Genomic DNA, 27,098 nt, shown 5'->3' with positions numbered 1-27,098 from the left:
TCAGAGATCACCAGACTGGAGTTGATAAAAGTTGTTCAAGGTTTTGGTTTACAGTTGTAGATATATATTTATATATTTATATATTTATATACATATTTTGGAGGGAGTAAAATATTTTGGTTATGTTTAATAAAAGGCTGTTGTGGCCATTTTACTCCAAAGAAAAGGTGTGGTCTCATTATTATAGATATATAAGGGCTGGTATGGGACATTATTGAGAGGGGGACTGTTGGGCTACGCAGGTCATGTGTTTGTCAGTTAGCTGACAACACATCATCTCCCAGCTGCATAAGTGACCTCTCTTTGTGTCTGTGTCACATCTAATTACTGTGTGACTCTCACCTGCATGAGCACTAGTCTGAGAGAGGCAGGACTTTTTCGAAATGAAGTTTCTTCTCAGGAGGTGTCAGGTCTCACACTGCAGATAGAGGTCATGCATTAACCCATGCAAAGCCATGCCTAATAGCCTCACGTGTCAACACAATAAGAAACCGCTGACACAGGAATGTGAAGATTTCCTCTACTATAGCCTATGCGTACAGTTCAACAAATGACACCATTAAACTACATCTTCAGGGCAGAACTTATGCAGGGAGGACTCCTCTTTTATTGAGGAAAAAAAACCAATCCCCTCTGGGTGATCAATGGACATTGCAAGAATTTTAACACGTTTTGTTGCAGAGTCCTACCTGTTTCTTCTCTGAATGAATAGCTTTTTGTTAGATCATGTCTTGTGCAGGACTGATTTGAAATGGGAGTGATTTTTTTATTCTTCACTTTTGAGCAGCTGATGCACTTGCAGGGCTCTAGTGAGAAGAATAACAGGACCTGCAGTCCTTGAGAAGTACTTAACCATTTAGGAGCATCTCACCAAATCTGACATTTTTTCTTGCAGAGGATGCCTAAAATCTGACTTGTATCTAAGGCAAGACTTCTGGGAAAATCAGTGAGCCAACCACACAAACAGGAAGTGAAATCTCTGGGGGCCGTTCTGTACACCAATTGTGTACGGAACGCCTCTAGGTTGCCATATTGCATTGAATTTTACAGAAAATGACAGCGCTGCCAATTGAAAAGGAAAGATCTTTTTTTTTAAATAAGTGACAATATGGCTTGTGTTACAATTGTATATACAATATTACTTTTACTTATTTTCTAACAAAACTGGACATACCCTTAAACAGACAGCCAATGTCAACTACAAGTTCATTAGCATGCTTCTAAGAAAAGCCTTCCTTGCTACTGCCACCCATTTTGACAGTACCAAGCAAAGCTGTGGGCAGGGTTTTGAAACTAGTTGCAATCACCCCAACTGATATCTGTTTACGGCGAAGGCTGGAGATGCTGGGAATTGAACATGGGGCTTCACACATGCAAAGCATGCGCTCTACCACTGAGCTACATCCCCATCTTGTGCTTGTGCTTGCCCTTCTGTGCCTTTTTTTTTTTTTGGGGGGGGGGGGGGAGAGAAAGTTTGACTTTAGAGAAAAGTTCTCAGCAGGATTTTGCACTTTGTGGGGATAATTAGTCAAGTCAGCATGCGCTGCATAGATACTAGACTCGGCTTTAAGATAAAGAATGGAGATGCTGGGGGATTGAACCCGGGACCTCACACATGCAAAGCGTGCGCTCTACCACTGAGTTACATCCCCATCTTGTTTGCCTTAGTCTGTGCCTTTTTTTTGGGGGGTGTGAAGTTTGACTTTAGAGTAAAGTTCTCAGCAGTATTTTGCACTTTGTGGGGATAGTTAGGCCACTCAGCATGCGCTACATGGTAACTAGACTCGGTTTTAAGATAAAGAATGGAGATGCCGGGGGTTGAACCCGGGACCTCACACATGCGAAGCGTGCGCTCTACCACTGAGCTACATCCCCCTTACTACTCAGGAGCAGACCTTTGATCCTTGTGAGTTGAAAATGCAGATAGAGAGGAACAAAGGGAAGAATTCCTGGTTGTCTCCTCCACCCTTACATGCTAATGACTTTGGAGGGTGCGGCCAGGCATGTTTATGTAAGGGTTGTTTTTGCCAAATGTTTCCCATGTGTGTGCACATGCCTGGGTTGCAGCAGATGAGCGGTGGCCGTTTCCCTTGGCGTACGGTAAATGGAGATGCCGGGGATTGAACCCGGGACCTCGCACATGCAAAGCGTGCGCTCTACCACTGAGCTACATCCCCTTACCATGTGGTAGCGCCTGTGCCTTTTTCGCCCCCCAAAAAGCTCTAAACGATGTTGCATCCTTTAACCCGGCACCTGGCCTTCACATCTGTGTTCCACTACCAGTACTCAGGGCCTCCTTCACTTCCCAAAACCAACCACGCTTTCATTTTTTTTCTTCCAGGAAGGACTTTCAGCCTTCAAGAGCCAAAAAAAAAAACATTTATGTCCGAATTGTGTTTGTCAGTTAGCTGACAACACATCATCTCCCAGCTGCATAAGTGACCTCTCTTTGTGTCTGTGTCACATCTAATTACTGTGTGACTCTCACCTGCATGAGCACTAGTCTGAGAGAGGCAGGACTTTTTCGAAATGAAGTTTCTTCTCAGGAGGTGTCAGGTCTCACACTGCAGATAGAGGTCATGCATTAACCCATGCAAAGCCATGCCTAATAGCCTCACGTGTCAACACAATAAGAAACCGCTGACACAGGAATGTGAAGATTTCCTCTACTATAGCCTATGCGTACAGTTCAACAAATGACACCATTAAACTACATCTTCAGGGCAGAACTTATGCAGGGAGGACTCCTCTTTTATTGAGGAAAAAAAACCAATCCCCTCTGGGTGATCAATGGACATTGCAAGAATTTTAACACGTTTTGTTGCAGAGTCCTACCTGTTTCTTCTCTGAATGAATAGCTTTTTGTTAGATCATGTCTTGTGCAGGACTGATTTGAAATGGGAGTGATTTTTTTATTCTTCACTTTTGAGCAGCTGATGCACTTGCAGGGCTCTAGTGAGAAGAATAACAGGACCTGCAGTCCTTGAGAAGTACTTAACCATTTAGGAGCATCTCACCAAATCTGACATTTTTTCTTGCAGAGGATGCCTAAAATCTGACTTGTATCTAAGGCAAGACTTCTGGGAAAATCAGTGAGCCAATCACACAAACAGGAAGTGAAATCTCTGGGGGCCGTTCTGTACACCAATTGTGTACGGAACGCCTCTAGGTTGCCATATTGCATTGAATTTTACAGAAAATGACAGCGCTGCCAATTGAAAAGGAAAGATCTTTTTTTTTAAATAAGTGACAATATGGCTTGTGTTACAATTGTATATACAATATTACTTTTACTTATTTTCTAACAAAACTGGACATACCCTTAAACAGACAGCCAATGTCAACTACAAGTTCATTAGCATGCTTCTAAGAAAAGCCTTCCTTGCTACTGCCACCCATTTTGACAGTACCCAGCAAAGCTGTGGGCAGGGTTTTGAAACTAGTTGCAATCACCCCAACTGATATCTGTTTACGGCGAAGGCTGGAGATGCTGGGAATTGAACATGGGGCTTCACACATGCAAAGCATGCGCTCTACCACTGAGCTACATCCCCATCTTGTGCTTGTGCTTGCCCTTCTGTGCCTTTTTTTTTTTTTGGGGGGGGGGGGGGAGAAAGTTTGACTTTAGAGAAAAGTTCTCAGCAGGATTTTGCACTTTGTGGGGATAATTAGTCAAGTCAGCATGCGCTGCATAGATACTAGACTCGGCTTTAAGATAAAGAATGGAGATGCTGGGGATTGAACCCGGGACCTCACACATGCAAAGCGTGCGCTCTACCACTGAGCTACATCCCCATCTTGTTTGCCTTAGTCTGTGCCTTTTTTTTGGGGGGTGTGAAGTTTGACTTTAGAGTAAAGTTCTCAGCAGTATTTTGCACTTTGTGGGGATAGTTAGGCCACTTAGCATGCGCTACATGGTAACTAGACTCGGTTTTAAGATAAAGAATGGAGATGCCGGGGGTTGAACCCGGGACCTCACACATGCGAAGCGTGCGCTCTACCACTGAGCTACATCCCCCTTACTACTCAGGAGCAGACCTTTGATCCTTGTGAGTTGAAAATGCAGATAGAGAGGAACAAAGGGAAGAATTCCTGGTTGTCTCCTCCACCCTTACATGCTAATGACTTTGGAGGGTGCGGCCAGGCATGTTTATGTAAGGGTTGTTTTTGCCAAATGTTTCCCATGTGTGTGCACATGCCTGGGTTGCAGCAGATGAGCGGTGGCCGTTTCCCTTGGCGTACGGTAAATGGAGATGCCGGGGATTGAACCCGGGACCTCGCACATGCAAAGCGTGCGCTCTACCACTGAGCTACATCCCCTTACCATGTGGTAGCGCCTGTGCCTTTTTCGCCCCCCAAAAAGCTCTAAACGATGTTGCATCCTTTAACCCGGCACCTGGCCTTCACATCTGTGTTCCACTACCAGTACTCAGGGCCTCCTTCACTTCCCAAAACCAACCACGCTTTCATTTTTTTTCTTCCAGGAAGGACTTTCAGCCTTCAAGAGCCAAAAAAAAAAACATTTATGTCCGAATTGTGTTTGTCAGTTAGCTGACAACACATCATCTCCCAGCTGCATAAGTGACCTCTCTTTGTGTCTGTGTCACATCTAATTACTGTGTGACTCTCACCTGCATGAGCACTAGTCTGAGAGAGGCAGGACTTTTTCGAAATGAAGTTTCTTCTCAGGAGGTGTCAGGTCTCACACTGCAGATAGAGGTCATGCATTAACCCATGCAAAGCCATGCCTAATAGCCTCACGTGTCAACACAATAAGAAACCGCTGACACAGGAATGTGAAGATTTCCTCTACTATAGCCTATGCGTACAGTTCAACAAATGACACCATTAAACTACATCTTCAGGGCAGAACTTATGCAGGGAGGACTCCTCTTTTATTGAGGAAAAAAAACCAATCCCCTCTGGGTGATCAATGGACATTGCAAGAATTTTAACACGTTTTGTTGCAGAGTCCTACCTGTTTCTTCTCTGAATGAATAGCTTTTTGTTAGATCATGTCTTGTGCAGGACTGATTTGAAATGGGAGTGATTTTTTTATTCTTCACTTTTGAGCAGCTGATGCACTTGCAGGGCTCTAGTGAGAAGAATAACAGGACCTGCAGTCCTTGAGAAGTACTTAACCATTTAGGAGCATCTCACCAAATCTGACATTTTTTCTTGCAGAGGATGCCTAAAATCTGACTTGTATCTAAGGCAAGACTTCTGGGAAAATCAGTGAGCCAACCACACAAACAGGAAGTGAAATCTCTGGGGGCCGTTCTGTACACCAATTGTGTACGGAACGCCTCTAGGTTGCCATATTGCATTGAATTTTACAGAAAATGACAGCGCTGCCAATTGAAAAGGAAAGATCTTTTTTTTTAAATAAGTGACAATATGGCTTGTGTTACAATTGTATATACAATATTACTTTTACTTATTTTCTAACAAAACTGGACATACCCTTAAACAGACAGCCAATGTCAACTACAAGTTCATTAGCATGCTTCTAAGAAAAGCCTTCCTTGCTACTGCCACCCATTTTGACAGTACCCAGCAAAGCTGTGGGCAGGGTTTTGAAACTAGTTGCAATCACCCCAACTGATATCTGTTTACGGCGAAGGCTGGAGATGCTGGGAATTGAACATGGGGCTTCACACATGCAAAGTATGCGCTCTACCACTGAGCTACATCCCCATCTTGTGCTTGTGCTTGCCCTTCTGTGCCTTTTTTTTTTTTGGGGGGGGGGGGGGGGGAGGGGAGAGAAAGTTTGACTTTAGAGAAAAGTTCTCAGCAGGATTTTGCACTTTGTGGGGATAATTAGTCAAGTCAGCATGCGCTGCATAGATACTAGACTCGGCTTTAAGATAAAGAATGGAGATGCTGGGGGATTGAACCCGGGACCTCACACATGCAAAGCGTGCGCTCTACCACTGAGCTACATCCCCATCTTGTTTGCCTTAGTCTGTGCCTTTTTTTTGGGGGGTGTGAAGTTTGACTTTAGAGTAAAGTTCTCAGCAGTATTTTGCACTTTGTGGGGATAGTTAGGCCACTCAGCATGCGCTACATGGTAACTAGACTCGGTTTTAAGATAAAGAATGGAGATGCCGGGGGTTGAACCCGGGACCTCACACATGCGAAGCGTGCGCTCTACCACTGAGCTACATCCCCCTTACTACTCAGGAGCAGACCTTTGATCCTTGTGAGTTGAAAATGCAGATAGAGAGGAACAAAGGGAAGAATTCCTGGTTGTCTCCTCCACCCTTACATGCTAATGACTTTGGAGGGTGCGGCCAGGCATGTTTATGTAAGGGTTGTTTTTGCCAAATGTTTCCCATGTGTGTGCACATGCCTGGGTTGCAGCAGATGAGCGGTGGCCGTTTCCCTTGGCGTACGGTAAATGGAGATGCCGGGGATTGAACCCGGGACCTCGCACATGCAAAGCGTGCGCTCTACCACTGAGCTACATCCCCTTACCATGTTGGAGCGCCTGTGCCTTTTTCGCCCCCCAAAAAGCTCTAAACGATGTTGCATCCTTTAACCCGGCACCTGGCCTTCACATCTGTGTTCCACTACCAGTACTCAGGGCCTCCTTCACTTCCCAAAACCAACCACGCTTTCATTTTTTTTCTTCCAGGAAGGACTTTCAGCCTTCAAGAGCCAAAAAAAAAAACATTTATGTCCGAATTGTGTTTGTCAGTTAGCTGACAACACATCATCTCCCAGCTGCATAAGTGACCTCTCTTTGTGTCTGTGTCACATCTAATTACTGTGTGACTCTCACCTGCATGAGCACTAGTCTGAGAGAGGCAGGACTTTTTCGAAATGAAGTTTCTTCTCAGGAGGTGTCAGGTCTCACACTGCAGATAGAGGTCATGCATTAACCCATGCAAAGCCATGCCTAATAGCCTCACGTGTCAACACAATAAGAAACCGCTGACACAGGAATGTGAAGATTTCCTCTACTATAGCCTATGCGTACAGTTCAACAAATGACACCATTAAACTACATCTTCAGGGCAGAACTTATGCAGGGAGGACTCCTCTTTTATTGAGGAAAAAAAACCAATCCCCTCTGGGTGATCAATGGACATTGCAAGAATTTTAACACGTTTTGTTGCAGAGTCCTACCTGTTTCTTCTCTGAATGAATAGCTTTTTGTTAGATCATGTCTTGTGCAGGACTGATTTGAAATGGGAGTGATTTTTTTATTCTTCACTTTTGAGCAGCTGATGCACTTGCAGGGCTCTAGTGAGAAGAATAACAGGACCTGCAGTCCTTGAGAAGTACTTAACCATTTAGGAGCATCTCACCAAATCTGACATTTTTTCTTGCAGAGGATGCCTAAAATCTGACTTGTATCTAAGGCAAGACTTCTGGGAAAATCAGTGAGCCAATCACACAAACAGGAAGTGAAATCTCTGGGGGCCGTTCTGTACACCAATTGTGTACGGAACGCCTCTAGGTTGCCATATTGCATTGAATTTTACAGAAAATGACAGCGCTGCCAATTGAAAAGGAAAGATCTTTTTTTTTAAATAAGTGACAATATGGCTTGTGTTACAATTGTATATACAATATTACTTTTACTTATTTTCTAACAAAACTGGACATACCCTTAAACAGACAGCCAATGTCAACTACAAGTTCATTAGCATGCTTCTAAGAAAAGCCTTCCTTGCTACTGCCACCCATTTTGACAGTACCCAGCAAAGCTGTGGGCAGGGTTTTGAAACTAGTTGCAATCACCCCAACTGATATCTGTTTACGGCGAAGGCTGGAGATGCTGGGAATTGAACATGGGGCTTCACACATGCAAAGCATGCGCTCTACCACTGAGCTACATCCCCATCTTGTGCTTGTGCTTGCCCTTCTGTGCCTTTTTTTTTTTTTTGGGGGGGGGGGGGGAGAAAGTTTGACTTTAGAGAAAATTTCCCAGCAGGATTTTGCACTTTGTGGGGATAATTAGTCAAGTCAGCATGCGCTGCATAGATACTAGACTCGGCTTTAAGATAAAGAATGGAGATGCTGGGGATTGAACCCGGGACCTCACACATGCAAAGCGTGCGCTCTACCACTGAGCTACATCCCCATCTTGTTGGCCTTAGTCTGTGCCTTTTTTTTGGGGGGTGTGAAGTTTGACTTTAGAGTAAAGTTCTCAGCAGTATTTTGCACTTTGTGGGGATAGTTAGGCCACTCAGCATGCGCTACATGGTAACTAGACTCGGTTTTAAGATAAAGAATGGAGATGCCGGGGGTTGAACCCGGGACCTCACACATGCGAAGCGTGCGCTCTACCACTGAGCTACATCCCCCTTACTACTCAGGAGCAGACCTTTGATCCTTGTGAGTTGAAAATGCAGATAGAGAGGAACAAAGGGAAGAATTCCTGGTTGTCTCCTCCACCCTTACATGCTAATGACTTTGGAGGGTGCGGCCAGGCATGTTTATGTAAGGGTTGTTTTTGCCAAATGTTTCCCATGTGTGTGCACATGCCTGGGTTGCAGCAGATGAGGGGTGGCCGTTTCCCTTGGCATACGGTAAATGGAGATGCCGGGGATTGAACCCGGGACCTCGCACATGCAAAGCGTGCGCTCTACCACTGAGCTACATCCCCTTACCATGTGGTAGCGCCTGTGCCTTTTTCGCCCCCCAAAAAGCTCTAAACGATGTTGCATCCTTTAACCCGGCACCTGGCCTTCACATCTGTGTTCCACTACCAGTACTCAGGGCCTCCTTCACTTCCCAAAACCAACCACGCTTTCATTTTTTTTCTTCCAGGAAGGAATTTCAGCCTTCAAGAGCCAAAAAAAAAAACATTTATGTCCGAATTGTGTTTGTCAGTTAGCTGACAACACATCATCTCCCAGCTGCATAAGTGACCTCTCTTTGTGTCTGTGTCACATCTAATTACTGTGTGACTCTCACCTGCATGAGCACTAGTCTGAGAGAGGCAGGACTTTTTCGAAATTAAGTTTCTTCTCAGGAGGTGTCAGGTCTCACACTGCAGATAGAGGTCATGCATTAACCCATGCAAAGCCATGCCTAATAGCCTCACGTGTCAACACAATAAGAAACCGCTGACACAGGAATGTGAAGATTTCCTCTACTATAGCCTATGCGTACAGTTCAACAAATGACACCATTAAACTACATCTTCAGGGCAGAACTTATGCAGGGAGGACTCCTCTTTTATTGAGGAAAAAAAACCAATCCCCTCTGGGTGATCAATGGACAGTGCAAGAATTTTAACACGTTTTGTTGCAGAGTCCTACCTGTTTCTTCTCTGAATGAATAGCTTTTTGTTAGATCATGTCTTGTGCAGGACTGATTTGAAATGGGAGTGATTTTTTTATTCTTCACTTTTGAGCAGCTGATGCACTTGCAGGGCTCTAGTGAGAAGAATAACAGGACCTGCAGTCCTTGAGAAGTACTTAACCATTTAGGAGCATCTCACCAAATCTGACATTTTTTCTTGCAGAGGATGCCTAAAATCTGACTTGTATCTAAGGCAAGACTTCTGGGAAAATCAGTGAGCCAATCACACAAACAGGAAGTGAAATCTCTGGGGGCCGTTCTGTACACCAATTGTGTACGGAACGCCTCTAGGTTGCCATATTGCATTGAATTTTACAGAAAATGACAGCGCTGCCAATTGAAAAGGAAAGATCTTTTTTTTTAAATAAGTGACAATATGGCTTGTGTTACAATTGTATATACAATATTACTTTTACTTATTTTCTAACAAAACTGGACATACCCTTAAACAGACAGCCAATGTCAACTACAAGTTCATTAGCATGCTTCTAAGAAAAGCCTTCCTTGCTACTGCCACCCATTTTGACAGTACCCAGCAAAGCTGTGGGCAGGGTTTTGAAACTAGTTGCAATCACCCCAACTGATATCTGTTTACGGCGAAGGCTGGAGATGCTGGGAATTGAACATGGGGCTTCACACATGCAAAGCATGCGCTCTACCACTGAGCTACATCCCCATCTTGTGCTTGTGCTTGTGCTTGCCCTTCTGTGCCTTTTTTTTTTTTTGGGGGGGGGGGGGGGGGGGGGGGGGGGGAGAAAGTTTGACTTTAGAGAAAAGTTCTCAGCAGGATTTTGCACTTTGTGGGGATAATTAGTCAAGTCAGCATGCGCTGCATAGATACTAGACTCGGCTTTAAGATAAAGAATGGAGATGCTGGGGATTGAACCCGGGACCTCACACATGCAAAGCGTGCACTCTACCACTGAGCTACATCCCCATCTTGTTTGCCTTAGTCTGTGCCTTTTTTTTGGGGGGTGTGAAGTTTGACTTTAGAGTAAAGTTCTCAGCAGTATTTTGCACTTTGTGGGGATAGTTAGGCCACTCAGCATGCGCTACATGGTAACTAGACTCGGTTTTAAGATAAAGAATGGAGATGCCGGGGGTTGAACCCGGGACCTCACACATGCGAAGCGTGCGCTCTACCACTGAGCTACATCCCCCTTACTACTCAGGAGCAGACCTTTGATCCTTGTGAGTTGAAAATGCAGATAGAGAGGAACAAAGGGAAGAATTCCTGGTTGTCTCCTCCACCCTTACATGCTAATGACTTTGGAGGGTGCGGCCAGGCATGTTTATGTAAGGGTTGTTTTTGCCAAATGTTTCCCATGTGTGTGCACATGCCTGGGTTGCAGCAGATGAGGGGTGGCCGTTTCCCTTGGCGTACGGTAAATGGAGACGCCGGGGATTGAACCCGGGACCTCGCACATGCAAAGCGTGCGCTCTACCACTGAGCTACATCCCCTTACCATGTGGTAGCGCCTGTGCCTTTTTCGCCCCCCAAAAAGCTCTAAACGATGTTGCATCCTTTAACCCGGCACCTGGCCTTCACATCTGTGTTCCACTACCAGTACTCAGGGCCTCCTTCACTTCCCAAAACCAACCACGCTTTCATTTTTTTTCTTCCAGGAAGGACTTTCAGCCTTCAAGAGCCAAAAAAAAAAACATTTATGTCCGAATTGTGTTTGTCAGTTAGCTGACAACACATCATCTCCCAGCTGCATAAGTGACCTCTCTTTGTGTCTGTGTCACATCTAATTACTGTGTGACTCTCACCTGCATGAGCACTAGTCTGAGAGAGGCAGGACTTTTTCGAAATGAAGTTTCTTCTCAGGAGGTGTCAGGTCTCACACTGCAGATAGAGGTCATGCATTAACCCATGCAAAGCCATGCCTAATAGCCTCACGTGTCAACACAATAAGAAACCGCTGACACAGGAATGTGAAGATTTCCTCTACTATAGCCTATGCGTACAGTTCAACAAATGACACCATTAAACTACATCTTCAGGGCAGAACTTATGCAGGGAGGACTCCTCTTTTATTGAGGAAAAAAAACCAATCCCCTCTGGGTGATCAATGGACATTGCAAGAATTTTAACACGTTTTGTTGCAGAGTCCTACCTGTTTCTTCTCTGAATGAATAGCTTTTTGTTAGATCATGTCTTGTGCAGGACTGATTTGAAATGGGAGTGATTTTTTTATTCTTCACTTTTGAGCAGCTGATGCACTTGCAGGGCTCTAGTGAGAAGAATAACAGGACCTGCAGTCCTTGAGAAGTACTTAACCATTTAGGAGCATCTCACCAAATCTGACATTTTTTCTTGCAGAGGATGCCTAAAATCTGACTTGTATCTAAGGCAAGACTTCTGGGAAAATCAGTGAGCCAATCACACAAACAGGAAGTGAAATCTCTGGGGGCCGTTCTGTACACCAATTGTGTACGGAACGCCTCTAGGTTGCCATATTGCATTGAATTTTACAGAAAATGACAGCGCTGCCAATTGAAAAGGAAAGATCTTTTTTTTTAAATAAGTGACAATATGGCTTGTGTTACAATTGTATATACAATATTACTTTTACTTATTTTCTAACAAAACTGGACATACCCTTAAACAGACAGCCAATGTCAACTACAAGTTCATTAGCATGCTTCTAAGAAAAGCCTTCCTTGCTACTGCCACCCATTTTGACAGTACCCAGCAAAGCTGTGGGCAGGGTTTTGAAACTAGTTGCAATCACCCCAACTGATATCTGTTTACGGCGAAGGCTGGAGATGCTGGGAATTGAACATGGGGCTTCACACATGCAAAGCATGCGCTCTACCACTGAGCTACATCCCCATCTTGTGCTTGTGCTTGTGCTTGCCCTTCTGTGCCTTTTTTTTTTTTGGGGGGGGGGGGGGGGGGGGGGGGAGAAAGTTTGACTTTAGAGAAAAGTTCTCAGCAGGATTTTGCACTTTGTGGGGATAATTAGTCAAGTCAGCATGCGCTGCATAGATACTAGACTCGGCTTTAAGATAAAGAATGGAGATGCTGGGGATTGAACCCGGGACCTCACACATGCAAAGCGTGCGCTCTACCACTGAGCTACATCCCCATCTTGTTTGCCTTAGTCTGTGCCTTTTTTTTGGGGGGTGTGAAGTTTGACTTTAGAGTAAAGTTCTCAGCAGTATTTTGCACTTTGTGGGGATAGTTAGGCCACTCAGCATGCGCTACATGGTAACTAGACTCGGTTTTAAGATAAAGAATGGAGATGCCGGGGGTTGAACCCGGGACCTCACACATGCGAAGCATGCGCTCTACCACTGAGCTACATCCCCCTTACTACTCAGGAGCAGACCTTTGATCCTTGTGAGTTGAAAATGCAGATAGAGAGGAACAAAGGGAAGAATTCCTGGTTGTCTCCTCCACCCTTACATGCTAATGACTTTGGAGGGTGCGGCCAGGCATGTTTATGTAAGGGTTGTTTTTGCCAAATGTTTCCCATGTGTGTGCACATGCCTGGGTTGCAGCAGACGAGGGGTGGCCGTTTCCCTTGGCGTACGGTAAATGGAGATGCCGGGGATTGAACCCGGGACCTCGCACATGCAAAGCGTGCGCTCTACCACTGAGCTACATCCCCTTACCATGTGGTAGCGCCTGTGCCTTTTTCGCCCCCCAAAAAGCTCTAAACGATGTTGCATCCTTTAACCCGGCACCTGGCCTTCACATCTGTGTTCCACTACCAGTACTCAGGGCCTCCTTCACTTCCCAAAACCAACCACGCTTTCATTTTTTTTCTTCCAGGAAGGACTTTCAGCCTTCAAGAGCCAAAAAAAAAAACATTTATGTCCGAATTGTGTTTGTCAGTTAGCTGACAACACATCATCTCCCAGCTGCATAAGTGACCTCTCTTTGTGTCTGTGTCACATCTAATTACTGTGTGACTCTCACCTGCATGAGCACTAGTCTGAGAGAGGCAGGACTTTTTCGAAATGAAGTTTCTTCTCAGGAGGTGTCAGGTCTCACACTGCAGATAGAGGTCATGCATTTACCCATGCAAAGCCATGCCTAATAGCCTCACGTGTCAACACAATAAGAAACCGCTGACACAGGAATGTGAAGATTTCCTCTACTATAGCCTATGCGTACAGTTCAACAAATGACACCATTAAACTACATCTTCAGGGCAGAACTTATGCAGGGAGGACTCCTCTTTTATTGAGGAAAAAAAACCAATCCCCTCTGGGTGATCAATGGACATTGCAAGAATTTTAACACGTTTTGTTGCAGAGTCCTACCTGTTTCTTCTCTGAATGAATAGCTTTTTGTTAGATCATGTCTTGTGCAGGACTGATTTGAAATGGGAGTGATTTTTTTATTCTTCACTTTTGAGCAGCTGATGCACTTGCAGGGCTCTAGTGAGAAGAATAACAGGACCTGCAGTCCTTGAGAAGTACTTAACCATTTAGGAGCATCTCACCAAATCTGACATTTTTTCTTGCAGAGGATGCCTAAAATCTGACTTGTATCTAAGGCAAGACTTCTGGGAAAATCAGTGAGCCAATCACACAAACAGGAAGTGAAATCTCTGGGGGCCGTTCTGTACACCAATTGTGTACGGAACGCCTCTAGGTTGCCATATTGCATTGAATTTTACAGAAAATGACAGCGCTGCCAATTGAAAAGGAAAGATCTTTTTTTTTAAATAAGTGACAATATGGCTTGTGTTACAATTGTATATACAATATTACTTTTACTTATTTTCTAACAAAACTGGACATACCCTTAAACAGACAGCCAATGTCAACTACAAGTTCATTAGCATGCTTCTAAGAAAAGCCTTCCTTGCTACTGCCACCCATTTTGACAGTACCCAGCAAAGCTGTGGGCAGGGTTTTGAAACTAGTTGCAATCACCCCAACTGATATCTGTTTACGGCGAAGGCTGGAGATGCTGGGAAATGAACATGGGGCTTCACACATGCAAAGCATGCGCTCTACCACTGAGCTACATCCCCATCTTGTGCTTGTGCTTGCCCTTCTGTGCCTTTTTTTTTTTTGGGGGGGGGGGGGGGAGAAAGTTTGACTTTAGAGAAAAGTTCTCAGCAGGATTTTGCACTTTGTGGGGATAATTAGTCAAGTCAGCATGCGCTGCATAGATACTAGACTCGGCTTTAAGATAAAGAATGGAGATGCTGGGGATTGAACCCGGGACCTCACACATGCAAAGCGTGCGCTCTACCACTGAGCTACATCCCCATCTTGTTTGCCTTAGTCTGTGCCTTTTTTTTGGGGGGTGTGAAGTTTGACTTTAGAGTAAAGTTCTCAGCAGTATTTTGCACTTTGTGGGGATAGTTAGGCCACTCAGCATGCGCTACATGGTAACTAGACTCGGTTTTAAGATAAAGAATGGAGATGCCGGGGGTTGAACCCGGGACCTCACACATGCGAAGCGTGCGCTCTACCACTGAGCTACATCCCCCTTACTACTCAGGAGCAGACCTTTGATCCTTGTGAGTTGAAAATGCAGATAGAGAGGAACAAAGGGAAGAATTCCTGGTTGTCTCCTCCACCCTTACATGCTAATGACTTTGGAGGGTGCGGCCAGGCATGTTTATGTAAGGGTTGTTTTTGCCAAATGTTTCCCATGTGTGTGCACATGCCTGGGTTGCAGCAGATGAGCGGTGGCCGTTTCCCTTGGCGTACGGTAAATGGAGATGCCGGGGATTGAACCCGGGACCTCGCACATGCAAAGCGTGCGCTCTACCACTGAGCTACATCCCCTTACCATGTGGTAGCGCCTGTGCCTTTTTCGCCCCCCAAAAAGCTCTAAACGATGTTGCATCCTTTAACCCGGCACCTGGCCTTCACATCTGTGTTCCACTACCAGTACTCAGGGCCTCCTTCACTTCCCAAAACCAACCACGCTTTCATTTTTTTTCTTCCAGGAAGGACTTTCAGCCTTCAAGAGCCAAAAAAAAAAACATTTATGTCCGAATTGTGTTTGTCAGTTAGCTGACAACACATCATCTCCCAGCTGCATAAGTGACCTCTCTTTGTGTCTGTGTCACATCTAATTACTGTGTGACTCTCACCTGCATGAGCACTAGTCTGAGAGAGGCAGGACTTTTTCGAAATGAAGTTTCTTCTCAGGAGGTGTCAGGTCTCACATTGCAGATAGAGGTCATGCATTAACCCATGCAAAGCCATGCCTAATAGCCTCACGTGTCAACACAATAAGAAACCGCTGACACAGGAATGTGAAGATTTCCTCTACTATAGCCTATGCGTACAGTTCAACAAATGACACCATTAAACTACATCTTCAGGGCAGAACTTATGCAGGGAGGACTCCTCTTTTATTGAGGAAAAAAAACCAATCCCCTCTGGGTGATCAATGGACATTGCAAGAATTTTAACACGTTTTGTTGCAGAGTCCTACCTGTTTCTTCTCTGAATGAATAGCTTTTTGTTAGATCATGTCTTGTGCAGGACTGATTTGAAATGGGAGTGATTTTTTTATTCTTCACTTTTGAGCAGCTGATGCACTTGCAGGGCTCTAGTGAGAAGAATAACAGGACCTGCAGTCCTTGAGAAGTACTTAACCATTTAGGAGCATCTCACCAAATCTGACATTTTTTCTTGCAGAGGATGCCTAAAATCTGACTTGTATCTAAGGCAAGACTTCTGGGAAAATCAGTGAGCCAACCACACAAACAGGAAGTGAAATCTCTGGGGGCCGTTCTGTACACCAATTGTGTACGGAACGCCTCTAGGTTGCCATATTGCATTGAATTTTACAGAAAATGACAGCGCTGCCAATTGAAAAGGAAAGATCTTTTTTTTTAAATAAGTGACAATATGGCTTGTGTTACAATTGTATATACAATATTACTTTTACTTATTTTCTAACAAAACTGGACATACCCTTAAACAGACAGCCAATGTCAACTACAAGTTCATTAGCATGCTTCTAAGAAAAGCCTTCCTTGCTACTGCCACCCATTTTGACAGTACCCAGCAAAGCTGTGGGCAGGGTTTTGAAACTAGTTGCAATCACCCCAACTGATATCTGTTTACGGCGAAGGCTGGAGATGCTGGGAATTGAACATGGGGCTTCACACATGCAAAGCATGCGCTCTACCACTGAGCTACATCCCCATCTTGTGCTTGTGCTTGCCCTTCTGTGCCTTTTTTTTTTTGGGGGGGGGGGGGGGGGGGGGGGGGGGGGAGGGGAGAGAAAGTTTGACTTTAGAGAAAAGTTCTCAGCAGGATTTTGCACTTTGTGGGGATAATTAGTCAAGTCAGCATGCGCTGCATAGATACTAGACTCGGCTTTAAGATAAAGAATGGAGATGCTGGGGGATTGAACCCGGGACCTCACACATGCAAAGCGTGCGCTCTACCACTGAGCTACATCCCCATCTTGTTTGCCTTAGTCTGTGCCTTTTTTTTGGGGGGTGTGAAGTTTGACTTTAGAGTAAAGTTCTCAGCAGTATTTTGCACTTTGTGGGGATAGTTAGGCCACTCAGCATGCGCTACATGGTAACTAGACTCGGTTTTAAGATAAAGAATGGAGATGCCGGGGGTTGAACCCGGGACCTCACACATGCGAAGCGTGCGCTCTACCACTGAGCTACATCCCCCTTACTACTCAGGAGCAGACCTTTGATCCTTGTGAGTTGAAAATGCAGATAGAGAGGAACAAAGGGAAGAATTCCTGGTTGTCTCCTCCACCCTTACATGCTAATGACTTTGGAGGGTGCGGCCAGGCATGTTTATGTAAGGGTTGTTTTTGCCAAATGTTTCCCATGTGTGTGCACATGCCTGGGTTGCAGCAGATGAGCGGTGGCCGTTTCCCTTGGCGTACGGTAAATGGAGATGCCGGGGATTGAACCCGGGACCTCGCACATGCAAAGCGTGCGCTCTACCACTGAGCTACATCCCCTTACCATGTTGGAGCGCCTGTGCCTTTTTCGCCCCCCAAAAAGCTCTAAACGATGTTGCATCCTTTAACCCGGCACCTGGCCTTCACATCTGTGTTCCACTACCAGTACTCAGGGCCTCCTTCACTTCCCAAAACCAACCACGCTTTCATTTTTTTTCTTCCAGGAAGGACTTTCAGCCTTCAAGAGCCAAAAAAAAAAACATTTATGTCCGAATTGTGTTTGTCAGTTAGCTGACAACACATCATCTCCCAGCTGCATAAGTGACCTCTCTTTGTGTCTGTGTCACATCTAATTACTGTGTGACTCTCACCTGCATGAGCACTAGTCTGAGAGAGGCAGGACTTTTTCGAAATGAAGTTTCTTCTCAGGAGGTGTCAGGTCTCACACTGCAGATAGAGGTCATGCATTAACCCATGCAAAGCCATGCCTAATAGCCTCACGTGTCAACACAATAAGAAACCGCTGACACAGGAATGTGAAGATTTCCTCTACTATAGCCTATGCGTACAGTTCAACAAATGACACCATTAAACTACATCTTCAGGGCAGAACTTATGCAGGGAGGACTCCTCTTTTATTGAGGAAAAAAAACCAATCCCCTCTGGGTGATCAATGGACATTGCAAGAATTTTAACACGTTTTGTTGCAGAGTCCTACCTGTTTCTTCTCTGAATGAATAGCTTTTTGTTAGATCATGTCTTGTGCAGGACTGATTTGAAATGGGAGTGATTTTTTTATTCTTCACTTTTGAGCAGCTGATGCACTTGCAGGGCTCTAGTGAGAAGAATAACAGGACCTGCAGTCCTTGAGAAGTACTTAACCATTTAGGAGCATCTCACCAAATCTGACATTTTTTCTTGCAGAGGATGCCTAAAATCTGACTTGTATCTAAGGCAAGACTTCTGGGAAAATCAGTGAGCCAATCACACAAACAGGAAGTGAAATCTCTGGGGGCCGTTCTGTACACCAATTGTGTACGGAACGCCTCTAGGTTGCCATATTGCATTGAATTTTACAGAAAATGACAGCGCTGCCAATTGAAAAGGAAAGATCTTTTTTTTTAAATAAGTGACAATATGGCTTGTGTTACAATTGTATATACAATATTACTTTTACTTATTTTCTAACAAAACTGGACATACCCTTAAACAGACAGCCAATGTCAACTACAAGTTCATTAGCATGCTTCTAAGAAAAGCCTTCCTTGCTACTGCCACCCATTTTGACAGTACCCAGCAAAGCTGTGGGCAGGGTTTTGAAACTAGTTGCAATCACCCCAACTGATATCTGTTTACGGCGAAGGCTGGAGATGCTGGGAAATGAACATGGGGCTTCACACATGCAAAGCATGCGCTCTACCACTGAGCTACATCCCCATCTTGTGCTTGTGCTTGCCCTTCTGTGCCTTTTTTTTTTTTTTTGGGGGGGGGGGGGAAGAGAAAGTTTGACTTTAGAGAAAAGTTCCCAGCAGGATTTTGCACTTTGTGGGGATAATTAGTCAAGTCAGCATGCGCTGCATAGATACTAGACTCGGCTTTAAGATAAAGAATGGAGATGCTGGGGATTGAACCCGGGACCTCACACATGCAAAGCGTGCGCTCTACCACTGAGCTACATCCCCATCTTGTTTGCCTTAGTCTGTGCCTTTTTTTTGGGGGGTGTGAAGTTTGACTTTAGAGTAAAGTTCTCAGCAGTATTTTGCACTTTGTGGGGATAGTTAGGCCACTCAGCATGCGCTACATGGTAACTAGACTCGGTTTTAAGATAAAGAATGGAGATGCCGGGGGTTGAACCCGGGACCTCACACATGCGAAGCGTGCGCTCTACCACTGAGCTACATCCCCCTTACTACTCAGGAGCAGACCTTTGATCCTTGTGAGTTGAAAATGCAGATAGAGAGGAACAAAGGGAAGAATTCCTGGTTGTCTCCTCCACCCTTACATGCTAATGACTTTGGAGGGTGCGGCCAGGCATGTTTATGTAAGGGTTGTTTTTGCCAAATGTTTCCCATGTGTGTGCACATGCCTGGGTTGCAGCAGATGAGGGGTGGCCGTTTCCCTTGGCATACGGTAAATGGAGATGCCGGGGATTGAACCCGGGACCTCGCACATGCAAAGCGTGCGCTCTACCACTGAGCTACATCCCCTTACCATGTGGTAGCGCCTGTGCCTTTTTCGCCCCCCAAAAAGCTCTAAACGATGTTGCATCCTTTAACCCGGCACCTGGCCTTCACATCTGTGTTCCACTACCAGTACTCAGGGCCTCCTTCACTTCCCAAAACCAACCACGCTTTCATTTTTTTTCTTCCAGGAAGGAATTTCAGCCTTCAAGAGCCAAAAAAAAAAACATTTATGTCCGAATTGTGTTTGTCAGTTAGCTGACAACACATCATCTCCCAGCTGCATAAGTGACCTCTCTTTGTGTCTGTGTCACATCTAATTACTGTGTGACTCTCACCTGCATGAGCACTAGTCTGAGAGAGGCAGGACTTTTTCGAAATTAAGTTTCTTCTCAGGAGGTGTCAGGTCTCACACTGCAGATAGAGGTCATGCATTAACCCATGCAAAGCCATGCCTAATAGCCTCACGTGTCAACACAATAAGAAACCGCTGACACAGGAATGTGAAGATTTCCTCTACTATAGCCTATGCGTACAGTTCAACAAATGACACCATTAAACTACATCTTCAGGGCAGAACTTATGCAGGGAGGACTCCTCTTTTATTGAGGAAAAAAAACCAATCCCCTCTGGGTGATCAATGGACAGTGCAAGAATTTTAACACGTTTTGTTGCAGAGTCCTACCTGTTTCTTCTCTGAATGAATAGCTTTTTGTTAGATCATGTCTTGTGCAGGACTGATTTGAAATGGGAGTGATTTTTTTATTCTTCACTTTTGAGCAGCTGATGCACTTGCAGGGCTCTAGTGAGAAGAATAACAGGACCTGCAGTCCTTGAGAAGTACTTAACCATTTAGGAGCATCTCACCAAATCTGACATTTTTTCTTGCAGAGGATGCCTAAAATCTGACTTGTATCTAAGGCAAGACTTCTGGGAAAATCAGTGAGCCAATCACACAAACAGGAAGTGAAATCTCTGGGGGCCGTTCTGTACACCAATTGTGTACGGAACGCCTCTAGGTTGCCATATTGCATTGAATTTTACAGAAAATGACAGCGCTGCCAATTGAAAAGGAAAGATCTTTTTTTTTAAATAAGTGACAATATGGCTTGTGTTACAATTGTATATACAATATTACTTTTACTTATTTTCTAACAAAACTGGACATACCCTTAAACAGACAGCCAATGTCAACTACAAGTTCATTAGCATGCTTCTAAGAAAAGCCTTCCTTGCTACTGCCACCCATTTTGACAGTACCCAGCAAAGCTGTGGGCAGGGTTTTGAAACTAGTTGCAATCACCCCAACTGATATCTGTTTACGGCGAAGGCTGGAGATGCTGGGAATTGAACATGGGGCTTCACACATGCAAAGCATGCGCTCTACCACTGAGCTACATCCCCATCTTGTGCTTGTGCTTGTGCTTGCCCTTCTGTGCCTTTTTTTTTTGGGGGGGGGGGGGGGGGGGGGTGGGGAGAAAGTTTGACTTTAGAGAAAAGTTCTCAGCAGGATTTTGCACTTTGTGGGGATAATTAGTCAAGTCAGCATGCGCTGCATAGATACTAGACTCGGCTTTAAGATAAAGAATGGAGATGCTGGGGATTGAACCCGGGACCTCACACATGCAAAGCGTGCGCTCTACCACTGAGCTACATCCCCATCTTGTTTGCCTTAGTCTGTGCCTTTTTTTTGGGGGGTGTGAAGTTTGACTTTAGAGTAAAGTTCTCAGCAGTATTTTGCACTTTGTGGGGATAGTTAGGCCACTCAGCATGCGCTACATGGTAACTAGACTCGGTTTTAAGATAAAGAATGGAGATGCCGGGGGTTGAACCCGGGACCTCACACATGCGAAGCGTGCGCTCTACCACTGAGCTACATCCCCCTTACTACTCAGGAGCAGACCTTTGATCCTTGTGAGTTGAAAATGCAGATAGAGAGGAACAAAGGGAAGAATTCCTGGTTGTCTCCTCCACCCTTACATGCTAATGACTTTGGAGGGTGCGGCCAGGCATGTTTATGTAAGGGTTGTTTTTGCCAAATGTTTCCCATGTGTGTGCACATGCCTGGGTTGCAGCAGACGAGGGGTGGCCGTTTCCCTTGGCGTACGGTAAATGGAGATGCCGGGGATTGAACCCGGGACCTCGCACATGCAAAGCGTGCGCTCTACCACTGAGCTACATCCCCTTACCATGTGGTAGCGCCTGTGCCTTTTTCGCCCCCCAAAAAGCTCTAAACGATGTTGCATCCTTTAACCCGGCACCTGGCCTTCACATCTGTGTTCCACTACCAGTACTCAGGGCCTCCTTCACTTCCCAAAACCAACCACGCTTTCATTTTTTTTCTTCCAGGAAGGACTTTCAGCCTTCAAGAGCCAAAAAAAAAAACATTTATGTCCGAATTGTGTTTGTCAGTTAGCTGACAACACATCATCTCCCAGCTGCATAAGTGACCTCTCTTTGTGTCTGTGTCACATCTAATTACTGTGTGACTCTCACCTGCATGAGCACTAGTCTGAGAGAGGCAGGACTTTTTCGAAATGAAGTTTCTTCTCAGGAGGTGTCAGGTCTCACACTGCAGATAGAGGTCATGCATTTACCCATGCAAAGCCATGCCTAATAGCCTCACGTGTCAACACAATAAGAAACCGCTGACACAGGAATGTGAAGATTTCCTCTACTATAGCCTATGCGTACAGTTCAACAAATGACACCATTAAACTACATCTTCAGGGCAGAACTTATGCAGGGAGGACTCCTCTTTTATTGAGGAAAAAAAACCAATCCCCTCTGGGTGATCAATGGACATTGCAAGAATTTTAACACGTTTTGTTGCAGAGTCCTACCTGTTTCTTCTCTGAATGAATAGCTTTTTGTTAGATCATGTCTTGTGCAGGACTGATTTGAAATGGGAGTGATTTTTTTATTCTTCACTTTTGAGCAGCTGATGCACTTGCAGGGCTCTAGTGAGAAGAATAACAGGACCTGCAGTCCTTGAGAAGTACTTAACCATTTAGGAGCATCTCACCAAATCTGACATTTTTTCTTGCAGAGGATGCCTAAAATCTGACTTGTATCTAAGGCAAGACTTCTGGGAAAATCAGTGAGCCAATCACACAAACAGGAAGTGAAATCTCTGGGGGCCGTTCTGTACACCAATTGTGTACGGAACGCCTCTAGGTTGCCATATTGCATTGAATTTTACAGAAAATGACAGCGCTGCCAATTGAAAAGGAAAGATCTTTTTTTTTAAATAAGTGACAATATGGCTTGTGTTACAATTGTATATACAATATTACTTTTACTTATTTTCTAACAAAACTGGACATACCCTTAAACAGACAGCCAATGTCAACTACAAGTTCATTAGCATGCTTCTAAGAAAAGCCTTCCTTGCTACTGCCACCCATTTTGACAGTACCCAGCAAAGCTGTGGGCAGGGTTTTGAAACTAGTTGCAATCACCCCAACTGATATCTGTTTACGGCGAAGGCTGGAGATGCTGGGAAATGAACATGGGGCTTCACACATGCAAAGCATGCGCTCTACCACTGAGCTACATCCCCATCTTGTGCTTGTGCTTGCCCTTCTGTGCCTTTTTTTTTTTTTGGGGGGGGGGGGGGAGAAAGTTTGACTTTAGAGAAAAGTTCTCAGCAGGATTTTGCACTTTGTGGGGATAATTAGTCAAGTCAGCATGCGCTGCATAGATACTAGACTCGGCTTTAAGATAAAGAATGGAGATGCTGGGGATTGAACCCGGGACCTCACACATGCAAAGCGTGCGCTCTACCACTGAGCTACATCCCCATCTTGTTTGCCTTAGTCTGTGCCTTTTTTTTGGGGGGTGTGAAGTTTGACTTTAGAGTAAAGTTCTCAGCAGTATTTTGCACTTTGTGGGGATAGTTAGGCCACTCAGCATGCGCTACATGGTAACTAGACTCGGTTTTAAGATAAAGAATGGAGATGCCGGGGGTTGAACCCGGGACCTCACACATGCGAAGCGTGCGCTCTACCACTGAGCTACATCCCCCTTACTAATCAGGAGCAGACCTTTGATCCTTGTGAGTTGAAAATGCAGATAGAGAGGAACAAAGGGAAGAATTCCTGGTTGTCTCCTCCACCCTTACATGCTAATGACTTTGGAGGGTGCGGCCAGGCATGTTTATGTAAGGGTTGTTTTTGCCAAATGTTTCCCATGTGTGTGCACATGCCTGGGTTGCAGCAGACGAGGGGTGGCCGTTTCCCTTGGCGTACGGTAAATGGAGATGCCGGGGATTGAACCCGGGACCTCGCACATGCAAAGCGTGCGCTCTACCACTGAGCTACATCCCCTTACCATGTGGTAGCGCCTGTGCCTTTTTCGCCCCCCAAAAAGCTCTAAACGATGTTGCATCCTTTAACCCGGCACCTGGCCTTCACATCTGTGTTCCACTACCAGTACTCAGGGCCTCCTTCACTTCCCAAAACCAACCACGCTTTCATTTTTTTTCTTCCAGGAAGGACTTTCAGCCTTCAAGAGCCAAAAAAAAAAACATTTATGTCCGAATTGTGTTTGTCAGTTAGCTGACAACACATCATCTCCCAGCTGCATAAGTGACCTCTCTTTGTGTCTGTGTCACATCTAATTACTGTGTGACTCTCACCTGCATGAGCACTAGTCTGAGAGAGGCAGGACTTTTTCGAAATGAAGTTTCTTCTCAGGAGGTGTCAGGTCTCACACTGCAGATAGAGGTCATGCATTAACCCATGCAAAGCCATGCCTAATAGCCTCACGTGTCAACACAATAAGAAACCGCTGACACAGGAATGTGAAGATTTCCTCTACTATAGCCTATGCGTACAGTTCAACAAATGACACCATTAAACTACATCTTCAGGGCAGAACTTATGCAGGGAGGACTCCTCTTTTATTGAGGAAAAAAAACCAATCCCCTCTGGGTGATCAATGGACATTGCAAGAATTTTAACACGTTTTGTTGCAGAGTCCTACCTGTTTCTTCTCTGAATGAATAGCTTTTTGTTAGATCATGTCTTGTGCAGGACTGATTTGAAATGGGAGTGATTTTTTTATTCTTCACTTTTGAGCAGCTGATGCACTTGCAGGGCTCTAGTGAGAAGAATAACAGGACCTGCAGTCCTTGAGAAGTACTTAACCATTTAGGAGCATCTCACCAAATCTGACATTTTTTCTTGCAGAGGATGCCTAAAATCTGACTTGTATCTAAGGCAAGACTTCTGGGAAAATCAGTGAGCCAATCACACAAACAGGAAGTGAAATCTCTGGGGGCCGTTCTGTACACCAATTGTGTACGGAACGCCTCTAGGTTGCCATATTGCATTGAATTTTACAGAAAATGACAGCGCTGCCAATTGAAAAGGAAAGATCTTTTTTTTTAAATAAGTGACAATATGGCTTGTGTTACAATTGTATATACAATATTACTTTTACTTATTTTCTAACAAAACTGGACATACCCTTAAACAGACAGCCAATGTCAACTACAAGTTCATTAGCATGCTTCTAAGAAAAGCCTTCCTTGCTACTGCCACCCATTTTGACAGTACCCAGCAAAGCTGTGGGCAGGGTTTTGAAACTAGTTGCAATCACCCCAACTGATATCTGTTTACGGCGAAGGCTGGAGATGCTGGGAAATGAACATGGGGCTTCACACATGCAAAGCATGCGCTCTACCACTGAGCTACATCCCCAGCTTGTGCTTGTGCTTGTGCTTGTGCTTGCCCTTCTGTGCCTTTTTTTTTTTTTGGGGGGGGGGGGGGGAGAAAGTTTGACTTTAGAGAAAAGTTCTCAGCAGGATTTTGCACTTTGTGGGGATAATTAGTCAAGTCAGCATGCGCTGCATAGATACTAGACTCGGCTTTAAGATAAAGAATGGAGATGCTGGGGATTGAACCCGGGACCTCACACATGCAAAGCGTGCGCTCTACCACTGAGCTACATCCCCATCTTGTTTGCCTTAGTCTGTGCCTTTTTTTTGGGGGGTGTGAAGTTTGACTTTAGAGTAAAGTTCTCAGCAGTATTTTGCACTTTGTGGGGATAGTTAGGCCACTCAGCATGCGCTACATGGTAACTAGACTCGGTTTTAAGATAAAGAATGGAGATGCCGGGGGTTGAACCCGGGACCTCACACATGCGAAGCGTGCGCTCTACCACTGAGCTACATCCCCCTTACTACACAGGAGCAGACCTTTGATCCTTGTGAGTTGAAAATGCAGATAGAGAGGAACAAAGGGAAGAATTCCTGGTTGTCTCCTCCACCCTTACATGCTAATGACTTTGGAGGGTGCGGCCAGGCATGTTTATGTAAGGGTTGTTTTTGCCAAATGTTTCCCATGTGTGTGCACATGCCTGGGTTGCAGCAGATGAGGGGTGGCCGTTTCCCTTGGCGTACGGTAAATGGAGATGCCGGGGATTGAACCCGGGACCTCGCACATGCAAAGCGTGCGCTCTACCACTGAGCTACATCCCCTTACCATGTGGTAGCGCCTGTGCCTTTTTCGCCCCTCAAAAAGCTCTAAACGATGTTGCATCCTTTAACCCGGCACCTGGCCTTCACATCTGTGTTCCACTACCAGTACTCAGGGCCTCCTTCACTTCCCAAAACCAACCACGCTTTCATTTTTTTTCTTCCAGGAAGGACTTTCAGCCTTCAAGAGCCAAAAAAAAAACATTTATGTCCGAATTGTGTTTGTCAGTTAGCTGACAACACATCATCTCCCAGCTGCATAAGTGACCTCTCTTTGTGTCTGTGTCACATCTAATTACTGTGTGACTCTCACCTGCATGAGCACTAGTCTGAGAGAGGCAGGACTTTTTCGAAATGAAGTTTCTTCTCAGGAGGTGTCAGGTCTCAGCTTCTCAGACTGCAGATAGAGGTCATGCATTAACCCATGCAAAGCCATGCCTAATAGCCTCACGTGTCAACACAATAAGAAACCGCTGACACAGGAATGTGAAGATTTCCTCTACTATAGCCTATGCGTACAGTTCAACAAATGACACCATTAAACTACATCTTCAGGGCAGAACTTATGCAGGGAGGACTCCTCTTTTATTGAGGAAAAAAAACCAATCCCCTCTGGGTGATCAATGGACATTGCAAGAATTTTAACACGTTTTGTTGCAGAGTCCTACCTGTTTCTTCTCTGAATGAATAGCTTTTTGTTAGATCATGTCTTGTGCAGGACTGATTTGAAATGGGAGTGATTTTTTTATTCTTCACTTTTGAGCAGCTGATGCACTTGCAGGGCTCTAGTGAGAAGAATAACAGGACCTGCAGTCCTTGAGAAGTACTTAACCATTTAGGAGCATCTCACCAAATCTGACATTTTTTCTTGCAGAGGATGCCTAAAATCTGACTTGTATCTAAGGCAAGACTTCTGGGAAAATCAGTGAGCCAATCACACAAACAGGAAGTGAAATCTCGTGGGGCCGTTCTGTACACCAATTGTGTACGGAACGCCTCTAGGTTGCCATATTGCATTGAATTTTACAGAAAATGACAGCGCTGCCAATTGAAAAGGAAAGATCTTTTTTTTTAAATAAGTGACAATATGGCTTGTGTTACAATTGTATATACAATATTACTTTTACTTATTTTCTAACAAAACTGGACATACCCTTAAACAGACAGCCAATGTCAACTACAAGTTCATTAGCATGCTTCTAAGAAAAGCCTTCCTTGCTACTGCCACCCATTTTGACAGTACCCAGCAAAG

General features: G+C 44.9%; 35 non-coding genes across 35 annotated transcripts; all 35 read right to left on the bottom strand.

The window, feature by feature from the left end:
- Window positions 1–1,803: 1,803 nt before the first annotated feature.
- On the bottom strand, window positions 1,804–1,875 carry TRNAA-CGC (transfer RNA alanine (anticodon CGC)). The gene has a single exon. It is a non-coding gene; the product is annotated as a tRNA-Ala (tRNA).
- A 230-nt stretch (window positions 1,876–2,105) lies between these two features.
- On the bottom strand, window positions 2,106–2,177 carry TRNAA-UGC (transfer RNA alanine (anticodon UGC)). Its single transcript has one exon. It is a non-coding gene; the product is annotated as a tRNA-Ala (tRNA).
- Window positions 2,178–3,723: 1,546 nt separating this feature from the next.
- Window positions 3,724–3,795, bottom strand: TRNAA-UGC (transfer RNA alanine (anticodon UGC)). Its single transcript has one exon. It is a non-coding gene; the product is annotated as a tRNA-Ala (tRNA).
- Window positions 3,796–3,946: 151 nt separating this feature from the next.
- Window positions 3,947–4,018, bottom strand: TRNAA-CGC (transfer RNA alanine (anticodon CGC)). Its single transcript has one exon. It is a non-coding gene; the product is annotated as a tRNA-Ala (tRNA).
- A 230-nt stretch (window positions 4,019–4,248) lies between these two features.
- Window positions 4,249–4,320, bottom strand: TRNAA-UGC (transfer RNA alanine (anticodon UGC)). The gene has a single exon. It is a non-coding gene; the product is annotated as a tRNA-Ala (tRNA).
- A 1,555-nt stretch (window positions 4,321–5,875) lies between these two features.
- TRNAA-UGC (transfer RNA alanine (anticodon UGC)) lies at window positions 5,876–5,948 on the bottom strand. Its single transcript has one exon. It is a non-coding gene; the product is annotated as a tRNA-Ala (tRNA).
- A 151-nt stretch (window positions 5,949–6,099) lies between these two features.
- TRNAA-CGC (transfer RNA alanine (anticodon CGC)) lies at window positions 6,100–6,171 on the bottom strand. Its single transcript has one exon. It is a non-coding gene; the product is annotated as a tRNA-Ala (tRNA).
- Window positions 6,172–6,401: 230 nt separating this feature from the next.
- On the bottom strand, window positions 6,402–6,473 carry TRNAA-UGC (transfer RNA alanine (anticodon UGC)). The gene has a single exon. It is a non-coding gene; the product is annotated as a tRNA-Ala (tRNA).
- Window positions 6,474–8,020: 1,547 nt separating this feature from the next.
- Window positions 8,021–8,092, bottom strand: TRNAA-UGC (transfer RNA alanine (anticodon UGC)). Its single transcript has one exon. It is a non-coding gene; the product is annotated as a tRNA-Ala (tRNA).
- Window positions 8,093–8,243: 151 nt separating this feature from the next.
- On the bottom strand, window positions 8,244–8,315 carry TRNAA-CGC (transfer RNA alanine (anticodon CGC)). Its single transcript has one exon. It is a non-coding gene; the product is annotated as a tRNA-Ala (tRNA).
- Window positions 8,316–8,545: 230 nt separating this feature from the next.
- Window positions 8,546–8,617, bottom strand: TRNAA-UGC (transfer RNA alanine (anticodon UGC)). Its single transcript has one exon. It is a non-coding gene; the product is annotated as a tRNA-Ala (tRNA).
- A 1,566-nt stretch (window positions 8,618–10,183) lies between these two features.
- On the bottom strand, window positions 10,184–10,255 carry TRNAA-UGC (transfer RNA alanine (anticodon UGC)). The gene has a single exon. It is a non-coding gene; the product is annotated as a tRNA-Ala (tRNA).
- Window positions 10,256–10,406: 151 nt separating this feature from the next.
- TRNAA-CGC (transfer RNA alanine (anticodon CGC)) lies at window positions 10,407–10,478 on the bottom strand. The gene has a single exon. It is a non-coding gene; the product is annotated as a tRNA-Ala (tRNA).
- A 230-nt stretch (window positions 10,479–10,708) lies between these two features.
- On the bottom strand, window positions 10,709–10,780 carry TRNAA-UGC (transfer RNA alanine (anticodon UGC)). Its single transcript has one exon. It is a non-coding gene; the product is annotated as a tRNA-Ala (tRNA).
- Window positions 10,781–12,341: 1,561 nt separating this feature from the next.
- TRNAA-UGC (transfer RNA alanine (anticodon UGC)) lies at window positions 12,342–12,413 on the bottom strand. The gene has a single exon. It is a non-coding gene; the product is annotated as a tRNA-Ala (tRNA).
- A 151-nt stretch (window positions 12,414–12,564) lies between these two features.
- TRNAA-CGC (transfer RNA alanine (anticodon CGC)) lies at window positions 12,565–12,636 on the bottom strand. Its single transcript has one exon. It is a non-coding gene; the product is annotated as a tRNA-Ala (tRNA).
- A 230-nt stretch (window positions 12,637–12,866) lies between these two features.
- On the bottom strand, window positions 12,867–12,938 carry TRNAA-UGC (transfer RNA alanine (anticodon UGC)). Its single transcript has one exon. It is a non-coding gene; the product is annotated as a tRNA-Ala (tRNA).
- A 1,546-nt stretch (window positions 12,939–14,484) lies between these two features.
- On the bottom strand, window positions 14,485–14,556 carry TRNAA-UGC (transfer RNA alanine (anticodon UGC)). Its single transcript has one exon. It is a non-coding gene; the product is annotated as a tRNA-Ala (tRNA).
- A 151-nt stretch (window positions 14,557–14,707) lies between these two features.
- TRNAA-CGC (transfer RNA alanine (anticodon CGC)) lies at window positions 14,708–14,779 on the bottom strand. The gene has a single exon. It is a non-coding gene; the product is annotated as a tRNA-Ala (tRNA).
- Window positions 14,780–15,009: 230 nt separating this feature from the next.
- Window positions 15,010–15,081, bottom strand: TRNAA-UGC (transfer RNA alanine (anticodon UGC)). The gene has a single exon. It is a non-coding gene; the product is annotated as a tRNA-Ala (tRNA).
- Window positions 15,082–16,647: 1,566 nt separating this feature from the next.
- TRNAA-UGC (transfer RNA alanine (anticodon UGC)) lies at window positions 16,648–16,720 on the bottom strand. Its single transcript has one exon. It is a non-coding gene; the product is annotated as a tRNA-Ala (tRNA).
- A 151-nt stretch (window positions 16,721–16,871) lies between these two features.
- TRNAA-CGC (transfer RNA alanine (anticodon CGC)) lies at window positions 16,872–16,943 on the bottom strand. The gene has a single exon. It is a non-coding gene; the product is annotated as a tRNA-Ala (tRNA).
- A 230-nt stretch (window positions 16,944–17,173) lies between these two features.
- Window positions 17,174–17,245, bottom strand: TRNAA-UGC (transfer RNA alanine (anticodon UGC)). The gene has a single exon. It is a non-coding gene; the product is annotated as a tRNA-Ala (tRNA).
- A 1,550-nt stretch (window positions 17,246–18,795) lies between these two features.
- TRNAA-UGC (transfer RNA alanine (anticodon UGC)) lies at window positions 18,796–18,867 on the bottom strand. Its single transcript has one exon. It is a non-coding gene; the product is annotated as a tRNA-Ala (tRNA).
- Window positions 18,868–19,018: 151 nt separating this feature from the next.
- On the bottom strand, window positions 19,019–19,090 carry TRNAA-CGC (transfer RNA alanine (anticodon CGC)). Its single transcript has one exon. It is a non-coding gene; the product is annotated as a tRNA-Ala (tRNA).
- Window positions 19,091–19,320: 230 nt separating this feature from the next.
- On the bottom strand, window positions 19,321–19,392 carry TRNAA-UGC (transfer RNA alanine (anticodon UGC)). The gene has a single exon. It is a non-coding gene; the product is annotated as a tRNA-Ala (tRNA).
- Window positions 19,393–20,953: 1,561 nt separating this feature from the next.
- TRNAA-UGC (transfer RNA alanine (anticodon UGC)) lies at window positions 20,954–21,025 on the bottom strand. The gene has a single exon. It is a non-coding gene; the product is annotated as a tRNA-Ala (tRNA).
- Window positions 21,026–21,176: 151 nt separating this feature from the next.
- Window positions 21,177–21,248, bottom strand: TRNAA-CGC (transfer RNA alanine (anticodon CGC)). The gene has a single exon. It is a non-coding gene; the product is annotated as a tRNA-Ala (tRNA).
- A 230-nt stretch (window positions 21,249–21,478) lies between these two features.
- TRNAA-UGC (transfer RNA alanine (anticodon UGC)) lies at window positions 21,479–21,550 on the bottom strand. Its single transcript has one exon. It is a non-coding gene; the product is annotated as a tRNA-Ala (tRNA).
- A 1,546-nt stretch (window positions 21,551–23,096) lies between these two features.
- TRNAA-UGC (transfer RNA alanine (anticodon UGC)) lies at window positions 23,097–23,168 on the bottom strand. Its single transcript has one exon. It is a non-coding gene; the product is annotated as a tRNA-Ala (tRNA).
- A 151-nt stretch (window positions 23,169–23,319) lies between these two features.
- Window positions 23,320–23,391, bottom strand: TRNAA-CGC (transfer RNA alanine (anticodon CGC)). Its single transcript has one exon. It is a non-coding gene; the product is annotated as a tRNA-Ala (tRNA).
- A 230-nt stretch (window positions 23,392–23,621) lies between these two features.
- Window positions 23,622–23,693, bottom strand: TRNAA-UGC (transfer RNA alanine (anticodon UGC)). The gene has a single exon. It is a non-coding gene; the product is annotated as a tRNA-Ala (tRNA).
- Window positions 23,694–25,252: 1,559 nt separating this feature from the next.
- On the bottom strand, window positions 25,253–25,324 carry TRNAA-UGC (transfer RNA alanine (anticodon UGC)). Its single transcript has one exon. It is a non-coding gene; the product is annotated as a tRNA-Ala (tRNA).
- Window positions 25,325–25,475: 151 nt separating this feature from the next.
- On the bottom strand, window positions 25,476–25,547 carry TRNAA-CGC (transfer RNA alanine (anticodon CGC)). Its single transcript has one exon. It is a non-coding gene; the product is annotated as a tRNA-Ala (tRNA).
- A 230-nt stretch (window positions 25,548–25,777) lies between these two features.
- On the bottom strand, window positions 25,778–25,849 carry TRNAA-UGC (transfer RNA alanine (anticodon UGC)). The gene has a single exon. It is a non-coding gene; the product is annotated as a tRNA-Ala (tRNA).
- Between the last annotated feature and the right edge of the window lie 1,249 nt (window positions 25,850–27,098).

This window comes from Lithobates pipiens, unplaced genomic scaffold (assembly GCF_037356315.1).
Source record: "Lithobates pipiens isolate NorthernLeopardFrog02 unplaced genomic scaffold, aLitPip1_a1.2 Scaffold_23, whole genome shotgun sequence".
Taxonomy (NCBI): Eukaryota; Metazoa; Chordata; class Amphibia; order Anura; family Ranidae; genus Lithobates; species Lithobates pipiens.
The sequence above is the reverse complement of the archived record's forward strand: the minus strand, read 5'-3'. Positions and strand labels throughout refer to the sequence as shown.